The sequence below is a fragment of the Helianthus annuus genome, chromosome 6, assembly GCF_002127325.2.
Source record: "Helianthus annuus cultivar XRQ/B chromosome 6, HanXRQr2.0-SUNRISE, whole genome shotgun sequence".
NCBI classification, from domain to species: Eukaryota; Viridiplantae; Streptophyta; class Magnoliopsida; order Asterales; family Asteraceae; genus Helianthus; species Helianthus annuus.
In genome coordinates this window covers 27296031-27318862 of record NC_035438.2, presented here as the reverse complement: position 1 = coordinate 27318862, position 22832 = coordinate 27296031, and the positions used below count along the sequence as shown (strand labels likewise).

Genomic DNA, 22832 nt, shown 5'->3' with positions numbered 1-22832 from the left:
GTTAATAATTACGAAAGATTTCGTTATTAATTACCAGGATTTCGTCATGATTACAAAAGGTTTAAAAAACCTGAAAATCTAACCTCTCGCGACCCGCGTTATGTTCTGGGTTAAGTGAAGGCGGGCCGCGAGCCCACTAAGATACGCGCCTGATTTTTAAACATCAGGCGGCCCGCGTACAAAATGCATGGATCCTCCATGCGGGCCGCGTGGGACGCCCAGATGCAGAAACTTTGGATTTTCATGCCTTTTGAGCTAGTGAACGATCAAACAACCAATAAATGAGGCATGGGCGCCCCCTACTCGACCCATAGCACCATGGGACACCTGCCCATCATCCATGATCAGTGGTAGACCAGTGTGTAATGATCCTAAGGCAAATTGAACACTATAAATAGGCATGTTTGGCTCATAACCAACACACACCTCAAACACTCAACTACTGATCATTCTAAGAGCTCTCAAGCTTTCTTCTATGTTCTTAAGTCTTGCCTTAAGCTTCTGTAAGTATACCATACCTTCCATAGTTCTGTTTTTGCTTAGTTTAGCTTATAAACCCAACCGTCGTAACTAACGGTTGGCATGGCGATAATTCACGAATGGTCCAGTGAATTGTCGAATCAAAAGTAGTTATGAGTTGGTATTCATGTGGGTAAACCCCTAAAAGGGTTTCCCCTGATCACCACTCTAACTATGTCAAATGTCGAGTCAAACGTGCACACAAAAAGTCAACAGAAAGCTATATTAGCGATTCTTGTATAAATTGTAATGCAGATGATATGAAACCTGTTTTGACACTTATAAAACATGATATTAAGTACATAAACTTGTCTACACTCGTTTGAATCGACCATTTGCTATATTGACCCGGTTCGGAGCCGAATGTTGCAAAAGTTTGACTTTTGCGATGACTTTAGTTCTGACCCGTTTTAGTGAGGTATAGATATGCCTTAGGACTCTCTTAGGACCAGGTTACATGATGGTATAACCCTCTGTGACCGGTTCATTGTTTGTCCGAGTCTTTTACGCATTTCCGTTAATCGCCTAAAAGTTGACCGTAACGGCCTTTTTAAAATAAAACGAGTATTTCGGACGCGTGAACGGACCATAACCTTGCTTACTAAATTATAAGCATGTCCTTAAAGTTTCACGTCAATCCGAGGTTTAGAATGAGAGTTATGCTAAAAAGCGCAATTAAAGTAAACTTTTGTAATAAACGGCGCAATTAGCATAACGCCTATCTAAACCAAGATTTCGTCACCAAAACTTTTACCCACTGTTGTAAAATAATATTTTTGGAATTTTAAAGATTTTTAATAATTTTTACCTTGCTCATAACCTGCGGTTATGGCTACGGTTCGGTAAATACCGAATATGCCCTTTTCGGCCAAAACTTGGGTTCTACAAGGTCTTTTGACCCGATTCCAGTTGCTACTGATTTTAAATAATAAATAAAGTATTTTAAACTTTATAAACTGTTCGGGAAACTCAGATTTCCTGTAGAACTCGAAAAGCTCTTTAAAAGTCTTTAAAATGACCGAAAAACCCCTACGGGGCATAATATTAACTTAAACTCGTTACGGGCATCACGGAAGGTATCCTACTGATACCACAACCTCTTTTAGGCATATTAACTTAGGAAACAAGCGTAGGACTCCTACGGTTACCCGTTGCGCCTATTGCGCGCACGATTCGGCTTATGAAACTAGTTTTCATAAATTAGCCGACATGGGTCAAACCATATTATTTTGACCCCAAAATCCAGAGTGTGAACCTTGAACCCATATAAAACAAGTCTCTGAACTTGTTGGGTCGGAATCACACTCCATTCTCGGTTTTCACCTTTTCGCGCGATTAAACCATATTTATATTTCGGAACTAACCGGTCTAGGCTACGGCCAATATAAAGACCCGTTAGGATTCTAATAGGTTAATTAAAACCTTCGTTCCAGAATAGGAGCCCCAGTAAAAGCTACTTGTGACGTAATCCATTAAGGAATATACTTGCAAAGGTAAATACTTTAACTTATTTTCCCTTATACGGGCTTGGGGTACGGTATATTAATACCGCTTGATTGAGCATCATATCTTCCATCGCTTAGGTGGTTAATTGAATAATGCGATCAGCTCATTTAAACAGTCTTGTTACTTAAAAGCCTTTGGGGGGTTAATGACCGTTGTCCCGGATATCCTTGGCATCATTTTACGAAATGGCCACGACCTCGACATCCCGGTGTAGGCGTACACCCGGTATACTATGTCGACATTATTATTATTAAAAGACGTAGCCGTTGGTTTTTACACTACGGTTTTACGCAATGTGGTGTGTCTATTAATCTTTAACCCGGGCAGGATCCGGGCTACTGAACGCATAGAAGGACATGTAATTCGTTCACAAGATTTTAATAATTTTCCCAAGTTATAAAAGAGTTTGTGCCTCGTGCATTCAAATCAATTTTAATAAACATTTTCAAATGTGTCAGTTGGACGTATTTACCAGTGTAAACTGACGTATTTTCCCCAAAAGATTAAGTGCAGGTACTACACGAAATTTGGCTGGTAATAGCTTCCTAGCATCACGAATAGTCTCGCAAACTTGATGCTGTATCTGACTGAACAATACTTTATTTTATTTATGATCCCCTGTGGATACAATTCGACTTCTGTAATACGCTTGATATTACATTCAAAAGGTTGAATTATATTTATCTTTATGCTTCCGCTGTGCATTCATATAATTGTGTGGTTTGACTATATTATTGCCAACTACGTCACGGTAATCCCCCACCGGGCCCACCGGTGAGACACGTGGAAATCCGGGTGTGACAGGTTGGTATCAGAGCCAACATTGAGTGAATTAAACACTATCCTAATGTGTTTAATCTCAGTGACACAATTGCATATACTTGAGTCTAGACAAGAACATAGGACAAATTCGAATTGTTATTCCAATTTTGTCTTTTCTTTTATTATTGGTATTTAAAGTTTTATAAAGCAGGAAATATGCCGCCAGTGATATTCCGAGGAAGAGGAAGGGGAAGAAGAGGCAGAGGAGAGATCGTTACTCATCACGATCACGAAGCCGGGCCTTCAGGTACGCGAGCTCCTTCGACTACAAGGAGTGAAGAACCGCAAAGGCGAAGAGACCTTTATGAACCGGCGAGGCATTCTACCTCGCACAGCTCGACGCCATCATACCGGCACTCATTCGGGCCAAATTCCGAGAATGACCCCAACAACCCACAACCTTCATTCATCCCTCTACAGCGTTCAGTATCGCACCGAAATTTTGACGACCCTACTCCATACTTCAGAGGTCAGTTTAATCCAGCTGACTACATTCAGGAACCTTCAGGTTTTGTTCCACTAGGGCTACAAGATCACTTCTCCGAAGATCATATGGACGAAGATACTGATCCGACAGAACCTGCTCGTGGTACGCCCACGCATCCAATAGAAGTCTCTGATGGGTCATCCTTCCATGGCACACCCTATCAGGGACCTGATAGCTTTCAAGCGTTGTTTGACCGACATGAGTGGTACTACACGCCACCTCAGCAGACATCACAACAACCGCGACATCCGCAGGATCCCTCCGAGGATTCACGCTTCGTGGCAGTTACGCCACCACCTCCGCCACCGGTACAGCCAGTAGTGCCTGATCCGCCAAGGCGTAGGAGGACAAATGCTTGTATGTCCACACGAGGAGGAGGGGATTTCCACTTCAGCACCCCTCGACACTCTAGTAGTAGCCACTATCCGCCACTACAAGAAGAAGGACCTTCAAGTCCTATACAGGAGGCGAACTCCGCACCAGCTGCACCAAATTCGCCACCATTTGGGTATGACCAACCCATACCTGCTTACACGGGCCCAATGGCTTACAACCCGTTCGAACCGTCACAAGCACATTACAACTACAATTACGAGCACGACCCATATGTGGTGTCGGCTAGATATAATGCACGCTATCCTGACGGAGCTCATGGGAACATGGGAGCACCGGACTACTCAGCTCATGGGTATCCAATACCTCCCAGACCTCCAGTTCCGCAACAAGCGCCACAACCACGTTTCTCTCCTCCTGAGCATGAAGAGATACTCCACCGACTGGATCGTGTGGAGAGAGAGTTCGAGGAAGAGAAAAAGAGCCACCGAGGATTTCTCAAAGGCTTGGCGAACCTACTAAAGGGCAAAAAGAAGAAACGTGACCACTAGCCCTTAATAGTTGTACTAATGTAATTTCTACTTTGAAATAAGTCCCTGCGTGGACATTTATCGTATTTCAGTCCCTACGTGGACTTATCTTTTAGTCCTTGCATGGACACTTATCTTATGTTAGTCCCTGCGTGGACTTATCACTTATTTTAAACCTCTATGGAGGTATGTACTATTTAAAAGACCCGTTTAGGGCGGTATGTAATCGTATTAAAATTATGGAATGTTATATTATGAATTTCATTTTGTTATCACTATACATGAAATAAATCAAAACCATTCCTTTTCAATTGATCTGCCTAAATAAAGAATCTTAAGAGTGAAACCTAGCCTGGTGTCTTTTAAGATCCGGCCAAGATGGTACGACCTAATTAAAAGATTCAGATTCCCTGTTAACCTCTGCAAGCATGTTGACGATCATGGCAGATGTGATTCGTTAAAATCACACACGTCATTCTTATACAATAATCCTTTAAGGGATTACAAAACCCAAATAAATGATTTATAAATCATGGGTTAAATCATCAATAAAAATGATCATTTATAAAACATCCATTAGTGATGTAGTGCCTACGGGCCAACCTTATTAAAACATCCATTAGCGATGTAGTGCCTACGGGCCAACCTTATTTAAAACATCCATTGGAGATGTAGTGCCTACGGGCCTATCTTGTTAAAACATCCATTAGCGATGTAGTGCCTACGGGCCTATTTTGTTAAAACATCCATTAGAGATGTAGTGCCTACGGGCCAACCTTATTAAAACATCCATTAGTGGTGTAGTGCCTATGGGCCGTAATAATTGTCTTATAAGGACAGAAGACAGTGGTGGTCTATGACTCCCTGTCAGAAAGGGGTAAAAGAACTACGGTTCAAACCTCTATGCCTTTGATTCTCTGAAATCTCGGCTAAGATTATAAAACATCCTCGTGATTAGGCTTTACGCCGCCAATATTATTGTTATAGCTAAAATAGGATATATTCAAATCCTAAGATTAAGTGAGTAATAAGTTAACCAAATATGGTCTCTGTTACCATGGTTAACGAATTGTCATAAAAGACAATTCTATTATAAGCTCCTGAATAAAATTTTGTTATCTTCTGTAACAGATTCAAGTTACAATGGAGGATCCCAACGGAGAGAATAGCCATACAAATGAAGATGACTACGACAATGCGCAAGTGCATCTGACAGGCACACAGTTAAAGGCTCTGATTGACAACGCTGTTCAGGCAGCTCTGGATCGTCAATATACTGAGTCTCAAGGCAGAACCGTATGAAAACCACCCTCCAAACCAAAGTCACAATCCAAACCACTCTCCAAACCCAAGAAAGATGACGACAATCACTCGTCCGCTGAGAACAGTGTTCGTCGTGATAGGGAATATGCTGATGCGTCCGGTGCCAAGGGATGCACCTACAAGTACTTCGTGTCTTGTAAACCCCGGGAGTTCACAGGGGAAAAAGGTGCTGTTGATTGTATCACCTGGCTGGATGAGATGGACACTATTGTGGACATCAGTGGGTGTGCGGAGAAGGATGTGGTGAAGTTTGTGTCACAATCATTTAAGGGCGAGGCCCTAGCATGGTGGAGAGCGTTGGTACAAGCATCGGGTAAGTCTGCTCTATACAAGATGACATGGGAGGAATTTATTGCTCTCATTAAGGAAAACTACTGTCCTCAGCATGAGGTAGAGAAGATCGAGTCTGATTTTGTGTCACTGGTGAGGACAAACCTGGACTGCCAGGCCTATTTGACGAGCTTCAATACGATGTCTCGCCTGGTCCCGTACCTTGTGACACCAGAGTCCAGGAGAATCGCCCGTTTCATTGGGGGCTTAGAGCCTGCGATAAAGGCTAGTGTGAAGGCCTCTCGGCCGATGACCTTCAGGTCAGTAACAGACCTCTCCTTGTCTCTCACTTTAGATGCTGTCCGTCTGAGGACGCTAAGGAGCAAGGAGGCGGAAAAGAGGAAACGTGAGGACGACACCTCACGTAGGTCAGGAAAGAAACACCGTGGAAACGGTGAAGGCAAGAGAGGGACTGAAGCAAAGAAAGATGGGCAAGCTGGAGAAAGGCCCAAATACAAAATCTGCCAGAAACCCCATTCTGGAAAATGTAGGTTTGGGTCGAATTCACAGTCCCAGCCAAAGTCTTTTGCCTGTGGACTATGCAAGTCCAAGGACCATAAGACAGTGGACTGCAAGAAAATCAAAGATGCAACATGCTATGGTTGCAATGAAAAGGGGCATATCAAGAGTAACTGTCCCAAGAATGCCAGGAAACCAGAAGAGAACAAGAAGACAAATGCGAGAGTCTTCCGTATGGATGCAAAGGAGGCTGTGCTGAACGACAATGTACTTACAGGTACTTTTCTCGTAAATAATATATTTGCAGGAGTACTTTTCGATTCAGGCGCTGATAAATCCTTTGTAGACCAAAAATTTTGCAAACTATTGGATATGCCTATCAAAACCCTAGATGTGAAATACGAAGTAGAGTTAGCAGACGGCACGATAGAAACCGTCTCCACTGTTCTAGAGGGATGTGAAATGTCCATTAAGAACCACTCTTTTCCTCTATCTCTACTTCCCTTCAAACTAGCAGGTTTCGACATTGTTCTGGGCATGGACTGTTTATCCCGCAACCAGGCCCAAATCGTTTGCAACAAAAGGCTTATAGTGCTAAAGACTCCGAGTGGTGAATCGCTTACCATTCGAGGAGACACGCAGTATGGATTACCCGAGGACGTATCTATGCTCAAGGCTTCTAGATGTTTGAACAGAGGCTGTGTCATTTACATGGCTCAGGTGATAATTGAAGAGCCCAAGCCGAAGATAGAGGATCTTCCTGTTATTTCTGAATATTCCGAGGTTTTCCCCGAAGAACTACCTGGTTTACCACCAGATAGACAAGTGGAATTCAGAATAGATATCATACCTGGAGCAGCTCCTATAGCTAGAGCGCCTTACAGGCTTGCTCCGACGGAAATGAAGGAATTAAGGACCTAGTTGGATGAACTGTTGGCAAAAGGTTTTATCAGACCTAGTTCGTCTCCCTGGGGAGCACCTGTCCTATTTGTAAAGAAGAAGGACGGATCGATGCGCTTGTGCATCGATTATCGTGAGCTCAATAAAGTTACCATAAAGAATAGATATCCTTTGCCAAGGATCGACGATCTGTTCGATCAACTGCAAGGAGCGAGCTACTTCTCGAAGATCGACTTAAGGTCGGGCTATCATCAACTAAAGGTCAGAGATGAAGACGTGCATAAGACAGCATTTAGGACTCGCTACGGTCATTACGAGTTCCTAGTGATGCCTTTTGGGCTCACAAATGCACCGGCTGCGTTCATGGATCTCATGAATCGCGTCTGCAAGCCGTACTTGGACAAATTTGTCATCGTCTTCATCGACGATATCCTTATATATTCCAAGAACCAAGCTGACCACGAGAAACACCTCTGTTGTATTCTCGAATTGCTACAGCGTGAGAAACTCTACGCCAAATTCTCTAAATGTGAATTCTGGCTACGAGAAGTCCAATTTTTGGGTCACGTTGTAAGTGAGCGTGGTATCCAGGTGGATCCCGCTAAGGTGGAGGCAGTCATGAATTGGCAAGAGCCAAAGACGCCTACCGAAATTCGTAGTTTCCTGGGGTTAGCAGGATACTACAGAAGATTCATTGAGAATTTTTCGAGGATTGCTGCGCCCTTGACTTCCCTAACCAAGAAGAAAGAAAAGTTCATTTGGGGCCCAAAGCAGCAAGAATCTTTCGAAATACTGAAGCAGAAGCTAAGCAACGCACCTGTGTTGACACTACCGGAAGGTACAGATGAATTCGTAGTTTACTGCGATGCGTCGCACACAGGCATGGGGTGTGTGCTTATGCAAAAAGGCAAGGTTATTGCCTATGCTTCAAGACAATTAAAGGTGCACGAAAAGAATTACACCACCCATGATTTGGAGTTGGGTGCCGTTGTATTTGCATTGAAATTATGGAGGCATTACCTCTATGGTATTAAATTTGTGATTTATTCTGATCACAAAAGCCTTCAACACCTGTTCAACCAGAAAGAGTTGAACATGAGGCAACGCCGTTGGATGGAAACCTTGAATGATTATGATTGTGAGATCAGGTACCATCCTGGCAAAGCGAATGTAGTCGCTGATGCCCTAAGCAGAAAAGAAAGGGTGAAACCTATTCGAATCAATGCCAAGAGCATTGAAGTCAGGAATAATTTGATTGAAAGGATATTAGCTGCACAGCGAGTGGCTGTGTTGGAAGCTAATTATCCTATGGAAAAGTTAGGAGTAACTGAAGAGCAGTTAACTCTTAGCAAGGATGGAATCCTTAGACTGAACGGACGAATATGGGTTCCGATTCATGGAGGACTACGAGATGTTATCCTCCAGGAGGCCCATAGTTCCAAATATTCTGTCCATCCTGGAGCCGACAAAATGTATCAGGATTTAAAGGCAAATTACTGGTGCGCAAGTCAAGGCTGAGCATCAAAAAAGTCTGAGCATGAAAAAGTCTGTAGCCGCCTATGTAGCCAAATGCTTGACTTGTGCGCAAGTCAAGGCTGAGCATCAAAAGCCATCTGGCTTGCTACAACAGCCTGAACTCCCTGAGTGGAAGTGGGAATGCGTAACGATGGATTTTATTACCAAGTTACCAAAAACCAGGAAAGGAAACGACACAATATGGGCCATAGTCGATAGGCTGACTAAATCAGCTCATTTTCTACCCATCAAGGAGACGTATAGCTCTGATATGCTAGCCCAACTTTATGTTGATAAGATTGTAGCCTTACACGGCATACCTGTGTCTATTATCTCCGACAGGGATACTCGATACACGTCTCATTTCTGGAAGAGTTTCCAGCAATCTTTGGGCACGCGTTTGAACTTCAGTACGGCTTACCATCCACAGACAGACGGTCAGAGTGAGCGTACTATCCAAACGCTAGAAGACATGCTTCGTGCATGTGCGATCGATTTAGGTGGTAACTGGGATAAGAACCTACCCCTAATCGAATTCTCCTACAATAATAGCTACCATACCAGCATAAAGGCTGCGCCTTTCGAGGCATTATACGGTAGGAAATGTAGATCGCCTGTTTGTTGGGCGGAAGTGGGAGAGGTCCAATTATCAGGACCGGAGATAGTTTTCCAGACAACGGATAAGATTGTCCAGATTCGGGAACGTCTCAAGGCTGCCAGAGATAGGCAGAAAAGTTACGCTGATCCGAAGCATAAGGATTTTCACTTCGAAGTGGGTGAAAAAGTATTGCTTAAAGTATCACCCTGGAAAGGGGTGATACGTTTCGGCAAGAAAGGCAAACTGAGTCCGAGATACATAGGACCTTTTGAGGTCATTGAACGTGTCGGGTCAGTTGCCTATAAGTTGAACTTGCCTAAAGAGCTCAATGGAATTCACAATGTGTTCCACATCTGCAATCTCAAGAAGTGCTTCGCCGATGAATCATTGGTGATCCCACACACAGATGTGCATATAGATGAGAGCTTAAAGTTTGTAGAGAAGCCTTTGTCGATTGAAGATCGACAGGTGAAAAAGCTTCGAAGAAAACACGTACCGATTGCAAAGGTCAAATGGGATGCTCGTAGAGGTCCCGAATATACGTGGGAAGTCGAAGCCACAATGAAAGAAAAATACCCTTATTTATTTGAGTAAATCTCGGGTCGAGATTTATTTTAAGGGGGTGAGGATGTAACACCTCGAATTTTTGTGTCCAATGATGTGTTAACACGTGTCATTTGTTTACACGTGGCATTGATATTAAATAAAGGACTAATATTGACAAACCTTGAACGTATATAAATTCGAGGGTTATAAATGTCAAACAAGGGAAAATATACTGTATAGTAACCCTAAGTGGTGCTTGTACCTTCAAACGAATAAATCATGGATCGTACGGAAGCGAAACGCGGAAGAAAGTGAGAGATTACAAGCTACAGGGGTTAACTGTGTCAACATGTTTAATTATACCTCTGAGTGACCCTTTAATGCTCCCGAGGTTTTGTAACAGTATTATACGCTCACTAGAATATACTGTATAAATTCCGCGAAGTTCCGTTTTAAAACGAGAAAGTTATGATCGAATTCGTATGAGAAGGGTTAAAAGCGTCAACAATGAAAGTTAAGACTTTCCGAATAATTAATAAACTAACCGGGGACTTAACAATGCGGGTAAATAACTCGAGGCCCTTAGTTGTAAATAATCGAGGGCCCAATCGCAAAGTTACCCCTTCAAAACCGAAAGGTCAGGTTAATAATTACGAAAGATTTCGTTATTAATTACCAGGATTTCGTCATGATTACAAAAGGTTTAAAAAACCTGAAAATCTAACCTCTCGCGACCCGCGTTATGTTCTGGGTTAAGTGAAGGCGGGCCGCGAGCCCACTAAGATACGCGCCTGATTTTTAAACATCAGGCGGCCTGCGTACAAAATGCATGGATCCTCCATGCGGGCCGCGTGGGACGCCCAGATGCAGAAACTTTGGATTTTCATGCCTTTTGAGCTAGTGAACGATCAAACAACCAATAAATGAGGCATGGGCGCCCCCTACTCGACCCATAACACCATGGGACACCTGCCCATCATCCATGATCAGTGGTAGACCAATGTGTAATGATCCTAAGGCAAATTGAACACTATAAATAGGCATGTTTGGCTCATAACCAACACACACCTCAAACACTCAACTACTGATCATTCTAAGAGCTCTCAAGCTTTCTTCTCTGTTCTTAAGTCTTGCCTTAAGCTTCTGTAAGTATACCATACCTTCCATAGTTCTGTTTTTGCTTAGTTTAGCTTATAAACCCAACCGTCATAACTAACGGTTGGCATGGCGATAATTCACGAATGGTCCAGTGAATTATCGAATCAAAAGTAGTTATGAGTTGGTATTCATGTGGGTAATAAACCCCTAAAAGGGTTTCCCCTGATCACCACTCTAACTATGTCAAATGTCGAGTCAAACATGCACACAAAAAGTCAACAGAAAGCTATATTAGCGATTCTTGTATAAATTGTAATGCAGATGATATGAAACCTGTTTTGACACTTATAAAACATGATATTAAGTATATAAACTTGTCTACGCTCGTTTGAATCGACCATTTGCTATATTGACCCGGTTCGGAGCCGAATGTTGCAAAAGTTTGACTTTTGCATTGACTTCAGTTCTGACCCATTTTAGTGAGGTATAGATATGCCTTAGGACTCTCTTAGGACCAGGTTACATGATGGTATAACCCTCTGTGACCGGTTCATTGTTTGTCCGAGTCTTTTACGCATTTCCGTTAATCGCCTAAAAGTTGACCGTAACGGCCTTTTTAAAATAAAACGAGTATTTCGGACGCGTGAACGGATCATAACCTTGCTTACTAAATTATAAGCATGTCCTTAAAGTTTCACGTCAATCCGAGGTTTAGAATGAGAGTTATGCTAAAAAGCGCAATTAAAGTAAACTTTTGTAATAAACGGCGCAATTAGCATAACGCCTATCTAAACCAAGATTTCGTCACCAAAACTTTTACCCACTGTTGTAAAATAATATTTTTGGAATTTTAAAGATTTTTAATAATTTTTACCTTGCTCATAACCTGCGGTTATGGCTACGGTTCGGTAAATACCGAATATGCCCTTTTCGGCCAAAACTTGGGTTCTACAAGGTCTTTTGACCCGATTCCAGTTGCTACTGATTTTAAATAATAAATAAAGTATTTTAAACTTTATAAACTGTTCGGGAAACTCAGATTTCCTGTAGAACTCGAAAAGCTCTTTAAAAGTCTTTAAAATGACCGAAAAACCCCTACGGGGCATAATATTAACTTAAACTCGTTACGGGCATCACGGAAGGTATCCTACTGATACCACAACCTCTTTTAGGCATGTTAACTTAGGAAACAAGCGTAGGACTCCTACGGTTACCCGTTGCGCCTATTGCGCGCACGATTCGGCTTATGAAACTAGTTTTCATAAATTAGTCGACATGGGTCAAACCATATTATTTTGACCCCAAAATCCAGAGTGTGAACCTTGAACCCATATAAAACAAGTCTCTAAACTTGTTGGGTCGGAATCACACTCCATTCTCGGTTTTCGCATTTCGCGCGATTAAACCATATTTATATTTCGGAACCAACCGGTCTAGGCTACGGCCAATATAAAGACCCGTTAGGATTCTAATAGGTTAATTAAAGCCTTCGTTCCAGAATAGGAGCCCCAGTAAAAGCTACTTGTGACGTAATCCATTAAGGAATATACTTGCAAAGGTAAATACTTTAACTTATTTTCCCTTATACGGGCTTGGGATACGGTATATTAATACCGCTTGATTGAGCATCATATCTTCCATCGCTTAGGTGGTTAATTGAATAATGTGATCGGCTCATTTAAACAGTCTTGTTACTTAAAAGTCTTTGGGGGGTTAATGACCGTTGTCCCGGATATCCTTGGCATCATTTTACGAAATGGCCACGACCTCGACATCCCGGTGTAGGCGTACACCCGGTATACTATGTCGACATTATTATTATTAAAAGACGTAGCCGTTGGTTTTTACACTACGGTTTTACGCAATGTGGTGTGTCTATTAATCTTTAACCCGGGCAGGATCCGGGCTACTGAACGCATAGAAGGACATGTAATTCGTTCACAAGATTTTAATAATTTTCCCAAGTTATAAAAGAGTTTGTGCCTCGTGTATTCAAATCAATTTTAATAAACATTTTCAAATGTGTCAGTTGAACGTATTTACCAGTGTAAACTGACGTATTTTCCCCAAAAGATTAAGTGCAGGTACTACACGAAATTTGGCTGGTAATAGCTTCCTAGCATCACGAATAGTCTCGCAAACTTGATGCTGTATCTGACTGAACAATACTTTATTTTATTTATGATCCCCTGTGGATACAATTCGACTTCTGTAATACGCTTGATATTACATTCAAAAGGTTGAAGTATATTTATCTTTATGCTTCCGCTGTGGATTCATATAATTGTGTGGTTTGACTATATTATTGTTTGACTATATTATTGCCAACTACATCACGGTAATCCCCCACCGGGCCCACTGGTGAGACACGTGGAAATCGGGGTGTGACATTATATTATTATTATCATTATATATATATATATATATTATCACTATCACTGATAGTGGTTCATCCAGTATTGCATGTTGCGCTCGTCATATTTCCAGACGAGCGCTTTTATAAGATATCCACGATTCTTCTCTATTTGTAATCCAATAACCAACGTCTCTCCCCTATCTGTCTCATCCTCTCACTTCCTTCTAATATCTCCTCACCAAAGGTGCGGAGTTCTTGCACATTCTCAGTGCTCATGGGTGGTGCAGGTGCTGGTATCGGGTCAGGGTATTGTGGCATGTGTTCTTCGTAAGGGTACGGGTTTTCTAGAATTTCCCTGATATATTGGTCATTATCCCAGTAGGGATCTAGAGGGTCAAGTTCTGGGTAGGGTGCTAGGTTTTGCATGGGTTCGTCTTGTGGATGGAGTTCTGGGTAGCTCCTATGGTCGTCAAACCATGGGTCATAGTCTAGGGGATGGGGTGCTAGTACTCTAGGGATTTCAGCTGGGTCGAAAGCATGTGCTGGTATTTGGTTTTCTGGGTTGACTTCGATGTCCATAGGTTGTGTTGGGAATAAGGGTAATGGCTGGGGTGCTATGAGTTGTTCTAGGTTCGGGTCGACGACTGTGGTTGCAAGTATGTGGAAGTTTGCTAGTCGTCTATTAATCATATCCAGAGTTTGAGTGTTCAATTCTCTATTCGCGGTTGCTAAAGCTCGGTGCTGTTGTAGCTTTCTCATTCTTTTTCTACGCTCGTGAGCTCCTCTACTGAACCATCCTCTCTTCTTGGGAGGGAATGGCTCTTCAGATTGTGCTTTGAATATGAAAATCCCTTCTTCGGTGTCAGTCGAATACCCCGAGGGGGTAGGCTGGGAAGAGGTTCCTTCGTCTCTAGGTGAGCTGGACAATTGCCGATAAGCGTCTGAGGGTCCTTGATCATTCATACTATAAACTAACAAATTGTCAAATAACACAAAACAATAATATACAGATATGCACGTAATCACGTAGATTATTTCCTAACATAACAGATAAAATTTTGGCGTCAGCAGAACACTTCTGTGGCTGAATCAGTGGCTGTAGCTTTGATACCACCTTCTGTTGCAACCCCGTCCCCTAATCACATAGGAACGGGCGGCCGCGAGCTAATTTAAGTGGTATCGGTGTTTATCATTAATTGGCAGCAGAAATTTCATCAGGACCGTAGTAAGAAATATTTTATCAGAGTAAAATACCACATTTTCTTAATATTAAACACATGGGAACATCCTAAGTTTCTATTACAAACATGATTATAGGGTTAATCCCTAATTTATTGAAATAAAAACATATTCTTTATTTAGGTAACTTTTATAACCACTTTTCCAAGCCTTCAGTGCTGTCCAGCTGGCTTCTATTTGGCTTTCACATTCTGTTAACTGAAACACATTTAAAAACATTTTGTCAATGAGAAATACTGGTGAGTGAATCCAAATTTAATCAAGACATGTTTTATCAGTTTACAGTAATTGAGGGCGATCTCGCAATTACATTTGTTTATTTTTCTACTTTATTTACCACCCACGGTACTGTCAACCCGACTTGTGGTCATGTTACTACTCACAGTGTAGTAACAAATTTTGTATACAAAACCCCAACATACCAACGATAATTGTAGAATTACAAATACTCAATCACTGTGAAATATAATTTAAACATTTGAGGTTTTGTAAAAACAGTTTACAAAAAGGTTTACAAAAAGGAGATTACTCACATTGCTATTTTAGGGTTTTCCTTTGTGTCACATCCCTTTCTTAGGCGGAAGCACGGGGTGTGATCATGAAAGGTTTTCATTGCATACGATTGGTAAACATACTACATGCTCGTAAAAATAACTCCAAATGCAAAACATTACATAACTGAAAATCATAGTTTAAGTGTTTACATCACGAGACAGCAAATTGTCTGAACAGTTTACAACTTTATTCAAAAGCAAACATAAACCACATCCACGAGCAAGAATTAGACCGTGCGCACATCCACTTTAGTTACCTGAAATACATGTGAGTTTTTGGAAAAACTTCAACATAATCTTGGTGTGAATTCATGCAGTTTTTGTATTGAATGTTTAAATACTTGAATGAAAATATGGTATGTCACTTGTAAAACGTATCTGTAACTGAGTACTATGAATGTAAGTAATATGAGATCGCTAGTGGTTTGCAAGGCCACTAACATGTGTCACGACATAGGAAGCCACCAAACCTAGGCATTTTTGTCGACTTTGACTGAGATACAGAAGCACTCATTGGTAGAAGTAGGGGAAGAGCGGGGTTGCCTGAAACCCATTAGATCTAACCTTTTGTTCCGCGGTCTGAATGTATACGTTGATTAATGGTGCTTATGGTACCCTATTCGGGACACGATCTAAGTATCGTTCCGTAGTTTTTGTTATTCAACATACCATAACACATGTATTTTCCCCAAGTTAGAAAACAAATAAAAGTTTAAAAGTGGGGACATGAACTCACAATTTTGCGTTCCTTGCGCTGTAAACTTCACCGGGTTTTGCTTATATTGCGTCGTGACCTAAACGCGTTTTATTAACGTTAGTCACTAGACTTGCATCGCACAAGTACAAGTCACTATCTTTTGTATATGTGTTCTTGTGTTAAAAATTATTTATATTTTTAACTATGTATCTTACTTGTATTATTTTCTCAAAAATAAATATAAGTATCTTGTATTTTTCACCCGAATTGTGTATCTTGTCCAAAAACTTCATTTCATGTTCACAACTTGTCCAAGTTATTTATTCTATGAAGAAATATATTTTCATAAATATATTCTCTTGTATTTGTCTAAGCATGTTGTATGTGTATTTTTGTATTTTCACTCCTTAGGAGTATTTAGTGTATTTTCAAGTCCTAATACACTATTACATGTAATACATACTACATACACTTAGCACAAAATTTGGTGATCAATAAATATATACATTTTTCTCAAAAATATACATACTTAATATCAATTTTAATCTTGAAGAATTCATCATTCCTTAACACAAAAATTAGGGAAACCTTGGTAAATATTTTTAGATACATTTTTAGGGAATAAGTTTCTCAAAAACTTATATTTTTCTAAGTGTCAAAATTTATAAAAATTTTATAAAAATTTTGACATACTTTCCCCTAAAAATGGAGGTTTCCCATGTTTTCAAAACATATGTTTATTTTCTTTTAAATCATCATCAAACATCAACAACTCATACAACACTTACCGAGTGTCAAAATCAAGTAAATTACACTACATCATGAACTTGAAGTTTTTGTAAAAACTTGTAGTAATTTACCATGTTATTTAGTAGGTTGAGTTACCCTTAAAAACATGGTTGTTTGTTTTTAAATCTCATTCTTGAAGGATTTAGTCATTTACAACTTGTAAGATGATTTTTCTAAAAATATTTCTTTTGTGTTTTTCTTGTTACACACATGTTTCTAGTCTTGTTTAAACACTAAAAATATGGTTAGTTTATTTAGAAACCATGACATTGTAAATCTCATAAATAAACTTGGTTTCTTGAGAAAATCATTTGGAAATCATCTAGAATTTGTATTTTGTTTAAATCATTTTTACATGTGAAAATCACTTTCTTCATTCAAGTTCATGAAGACATAAAGTATGATCATCTTGGTCTTTCACAAGATCACCACTTTAACTTACTAGATCATGTGTTTAATCACAATCTAGTAGTTTCCATATGATGTCTAACATCACTAACACTAATAATCAATCAACAAGAAGCAAATCAACACAATCAACATATATTCTTATGTATTTAAGCTTATGTTGAAGATTCATGTTCATATTCTTTAGTGTTCTTGTGTTTAACAATATATATCATCTTTTAACTATCAAGATATGAAGAAATAAGAGATCATGAGGGCTCACCACTAGCAACAAGGCTAGGGAAGATTACTAGAACTTGGAGATGACAAAATGGTTGGATAAAAGCAAATGAAGAAGGTCCTTCAAGATCCAAGACCACCAAGCTTCACTATAGACCTTCTTACACCTTGTGTGCACTTGAGTTTGTATGAAAATGAGATGATGATGGTGGTGTGGTTGGTGCTTAATGGGGGAAGAAGGGAGGTGGTTGATGGTGTGAAGTGAAGAATGTGATCTTATGTTATCTTATAGTACATGACAAGATCCCTTGGAAATCTACATAAGATCACATAATATCTATAGAGTTCTTATACTATCATATTGAATCCAAGAAAGATCATGTAGGATCTTGGCAATATTTTGGTGGGGCCACTCTTATTGTGACCGTCCACTATGTAAAGGGGGGGGGGTAATGTGTAATTTCCAATCTCTAATTGTATAATTAAGTAGGCTTTCAAGTATAAAGTTTAGGGATTTAATGTGTTATTATGTTATAAGGGGTGTTATGGTGTTCTGGAACCATAACTAGCTCAGAAACATTAAAACAATGCTTCTAGTAATATTTTAATGTTCCGGGTAATGTCCAGTTGTTCGGTTAAATACCGGTTCGTTAAAGTGCTAAATTGCACCGTTTAGCGTCCTTTATGTCCCCTTTTGTGATACTTTCAATTCCCGACACTTAGGAAAGTATTCTGGATCAATTTGTCATATTTTTACATGCTACAATCTTGTTACAATGCTGAATTTTGCTGAAATATGTAAAATTCAGCATTTAAAGTGTGTTTCGGGTGCTTTTTAGTGTGTATTTTAGCTTCCGGACAGTCTATATGTTAACCCTTGTATGCACTCTTGGGTTTTAATGTATTCTTGTCGTTGGACCTACACCTAGGCCCCAATTCTTTTGTCTGACTGCTTTCTGCAGATTTGTTGACACAATGTGTCTTACCGGTGAGTTTACTAGTATTTCTGACGCAACACTATTCATTAATGCATAAAGCAATATCTTGTAGTATAAAACGTGCATGAATTCACTTGTATAGTAGGTAATCAGACAATGTTGACATTTAAGCACATTATAATAATCTAGAATGACAGAATTGCCCTTATGAGAAATAAGGATAAAGACACAATTCTGTAAAAAAAATTTGACAAAATTAGACTTTTTTAAAATTTGGACTAAAATGGCAACAAAATGCAAACCTCAGCGACCCAGATTTAAAAATTTTGGATTTTGAACTAAATTGGCAAAAGTGAGCAAACCTCATGGACCATTTTGGCTAGTAACTCTCATTAGAATTAGCTTAAAAGATTTATGTAGCTAATATATTGGTTATTTACCTTTTGCAGGTATCATTTCATGGAGCAGACTCCTAAACCAATTTATAAGTGTAAATGAAGTTTATGTTTTTCTATTGGCGTTTTAATAAATTAGAACGTGGGTTGTAAAAAAAAGGTACCTAGAAGCACTTACTGTAATATAAAGTAGCACCTTTAGTTTTGAACGTTGGTTGTGATATCAACCCAAAATTTCGGATGGTCAAATGCAAAATTGGAAACCAAACATGCAACCATCTATAACCTCTGCTTCTAGAAGAAATCTAGTAATTTTAACGGCTGAGATCTTATCTCAGCAGCTTGATGTAATGGTTTAGATTGCTTGTTGTTCCCATTAACTTTAATGGGAACATAAGAATATATAATTTCTCGTTGATCCACACTTAAGAGCCTCACAACATATCACCGTGGCCAGTTTACACTTTGTAGCATTAAGTGTTACGCTCTAGTGAAAAACAGAAATATATACATAATTTCTCTAACTTATGGACCATACAAGTAACATGAAATTTACGATTGTATACTTCTTTAAAATTTATGAAGTTTAGAATGCTCCTATCAACTTTTAAGAGTATGATTCGCTATCACTTCGTTCAAATTACAAAACATGCAACACCAATGAGTTGATAAATTGTACATATGTGTCACATCGGAGGCCTTAGAGTCGCAGCACCAACTGGTTGTGTTCTCGAGCCACTTTGAAGTGTAGGCCATGACATGATATGAAGTTGTATGGTCTCGAGCTGGTCAACAGCCCCAACAAGAGTTTCTCTAATATCATTGTGGTCACAACAGACTATCAACCCGTCAGACATAGCCATTGTTGGCATGACACTTTTCCCTTCTAGCCTTGATATCACCATAATGTGGCCCGTCTCAATCGAGTTTTCAAACAACTTTCGCAGACCAGCGCGGTCAGCAGCCGAGCCTTTGGTCACCGCGTAAATGCACACGAAACCCTGATGTATTAACATGTGATTTGGCTTTAAAATCATCTACATTTACCTATATATGTAATATGATAAAATACCCCAACCCATAGGTAAAATAACCAATACCCTCCAAAAGGTATATATATGCTAATTACCTCCTCGGTTGTTTTTACCTCTAAAATTTAAGGTTTAGGGTTCTAGTAAAATGATAAAATTACCCGTACCTGGTGAAATGACGAAAATATACCTAACCATATATATATGAAATGACAAAAATACCCTCGAAAATAATATGCTAATTACCTCTTCGGTTCTTTTTACATCTATGCCAAATCTGTTTTCTTTTGGCTCTAGTATCAACTCAATTGGAATTTCTGCTAGTCCGGGCAAAAACCACAACCTTATCCCTTGTCTTGGAGTTTTATTCGAATCACATTTATCCTGAAAATCATTTCAAATTTAAAACTCTATTCCTAATGAAAGATCAATAATATTTTTCAAGAAAGGTACCGTGGAAAGGATTTGTTCAGTCTGGATGTTAACGAACACGATAGGCGTTCCGGATAAAACCACGGATGAAAACTAAGCCATTGCTCTAACGGTTATGGATTCGACATGGTGCTCGTTTGCAAGCGGCATGAAAAGGATCGAACTAACAACCGTACACTGATTGTCCGGTAGATAAGTCGCCGCCTTCTTCCTCCAATTGTATTTTATTGACTCTTGGTTGAATCCTTATGACACCGTATTCACCACTCTCCTGCTCATTTCTAAATATATGTTGCAAGAAAAAACCATGACAATTGTTCAACAATAGTTTTGTTGTCACAAATCTTGTTTAGCAAGAAAAAGTGAAAATTTCGTAATTTTTAGAAATGTAATTGAGTATTTGATACTTTTTAAGTTAATTCTCATTTAGTTAAGTACGGGTCTTACACTTTATTCTGGTGAGTTTATGAAATTGAATTAAACAAAACATCATAACTTAATTTTGAAATGTAAGCATACAATACATGAAAATCATATTTATACAACTCTATTTAGTTATCCGTTCAACTAAACTTAAACTATATATATATATATATATAATGTAAGTATCTATGGAAAACCCATTTAATCTAGAAAACTTGGGAAACCTGGATTGTGTGGTCAGGATTGATCCACATCATCTATTAAAAACACATGATCAAAGGGCAATTTAGTCATTTTGTTTTAACCATCACCTCACCCTTCCCCTTCCCCATCCCATCATTTTCTTTATGTTACATCTCTCTCTCTCTCTCTCTCTCTCTCTCATATATCACTTTTCATCTAACCATTTTCAAAATAATTCATTAGATATTAGAGAGAGAAACATCACCTTTTCATCAAAGCCACCATCAAAGCTACAAGATCTGAAGATCGAAGACACCATGTGTTCATGTACTCATCCCTTTCTTTTGAAGCCACCAGATCTGAAGATCGAAGCCACCAGATCTGAAGATCGAAGCAGGCTGAAATCGTTTGGTTGCATGAGTTTCTAGAGAGGGAAAATTATTGGAACACCAAGACCAAAAACACACACAAGTGTGCGAGTGAGAAGCATGTCAGAAATCATTTGGTTCATGGGTTTTAGAGAGAGAAAGTTGTTAGAACACCAAGAACACACACACAATTGTGTGAGAGAGAAGCAGGTCAGAAATCATTTGGTTCATGGGTTTTGGTTAAGAGAAAAAGTTGTTAGAATACAAAGAACATACTCACAAGTATGACATGGACTGGTTCCATGTCTTAATGTTATTTATTTGGTAAAAGTTGAATGCTTTTGTGTGTGTATTAGTAAAATAGATTTGATAGTTTGTTGGGTATTTTTTTTACATGTATTAAAAAAAATTTAGAATTGAGATAATGATTGTTGTTGTTGGTGTTGTTGTTGTTATATATTAGTTACCTTTAAAAAGTCCATAATCTAATCATTGATGATCTCGTTTATTTTATAAAAAAAAATTGTGTTTGGTTTGGTTGCTTGTTTGAGACATTTGATCTGAACAGTAACTGTTATATTATTTGACAATGATTCTCACGTGTTGCATATTATTTGATAATGATTCCCGTGAGACTTTTGACCAAAAACACACACAAGTGGTTTGGTTTATATTATTTGACAATGATTCCCATGTGTTGCATATACATTTGTAACTTGTGTTACAAATCACATGTACTAGCATGTTTGGATGTATACACGTTACATATACCAAGTGTTTTTCATACACATATATTCCATGTGTGTTTCATACACACATGTAACATGCGTATGACTTGTGGTGCATATACTCATGTTACTTGTGGTGCATATACTCATGTTACATGTATACGTACGTTATTACATTTTTTGCTGGCATAATTAGATACGTATGTTAATTTATGCCAGTTGCATTCTAAACTGTTTGTGCTATATCTTGTAACATGTGTTACACTTTGAGGTAATATATGTTATTACAGGGAGTTACACATATATACTTAATGTAATAGTGATTTTAAATGCAAAAATGTTTTTTAGATGGACTTCACTTGGATAACACATTTTCATTACCTTTAGAAACTTCATAATTTATTTGGAATATCTCGTTTATTTTACAAATAAAAAAAGTTACTTATATGTAGTAACAACGTTACACATGTTACTTATAGTTACCCCCAACCCCTTTTTATGCACATATGTAACACATGTTTGTAACGTGTGTTATATGTGTTATAGCAAAACTTTACACATGTACACATATTACATAGCAAAACTTTACACATGTACACATATTACATTTCTGACACCTTTACATGTCGGCCTTCTAAGATGTGTTACAGATGTTAGAATTATCTATTGTTTTGAAGTAGCAATAGGCATTCTTACATGTACCTGTATAATGTTGTGAAAAAAGATTCCTTCATTATTACTTCAAAACAATAGGCAGTTGTAACATGTGTTACACATGTAGCTCTTATATTACAATCTTTCCTAATGTGTGTAACACATGTTACAGTTGCTTATTGTTTTGAAGTAACAGTAAAGATATCTTTTTTCATTGTTACTTGAAAAGAATAGGTAGTTGTAACATGTGTTACTTATGTGTGTAAAATGCAACATATAAATCACATCAATTAAGGCATAAAACTAACCCTTTTTAAGTACTAATGTTGGAAAAAGAGTGTTTTTGTCTTCCTTTTGTATTTTCAGGATGAAATGAGCTCAAATTCACAAAAGAAGCAAAAAGACAACTAATTCTAGCATAAATACAAGAGAAGGAATAAAAGTAGACTGCC

General features: G+C 38.9%; 1 long non-coding RNA gene across 1 annotated transcript; it reads right to left on the bottom strand.

Moving 5' to 3' along the window:
• Positions 1-19121: 19121 nt before the first annotated feature.
• LOC110863882 lies at positions 19122-21413 on the bottom strand. The gene is made up of 4 exons (XR_002549442.2): positions 20896-21413; positions 20046-20305; positions 19839-19976; positions 19122-19562 (listed from the first exon to the last, which is right to left on the bottom strand). It is a non-coding gene; the product is annotated as an uncharacterized LOC110863882 (long non-coding RNA).
• Between the last annotated feature and the right edge of the window lie 1419 nt (positions 21414-22832).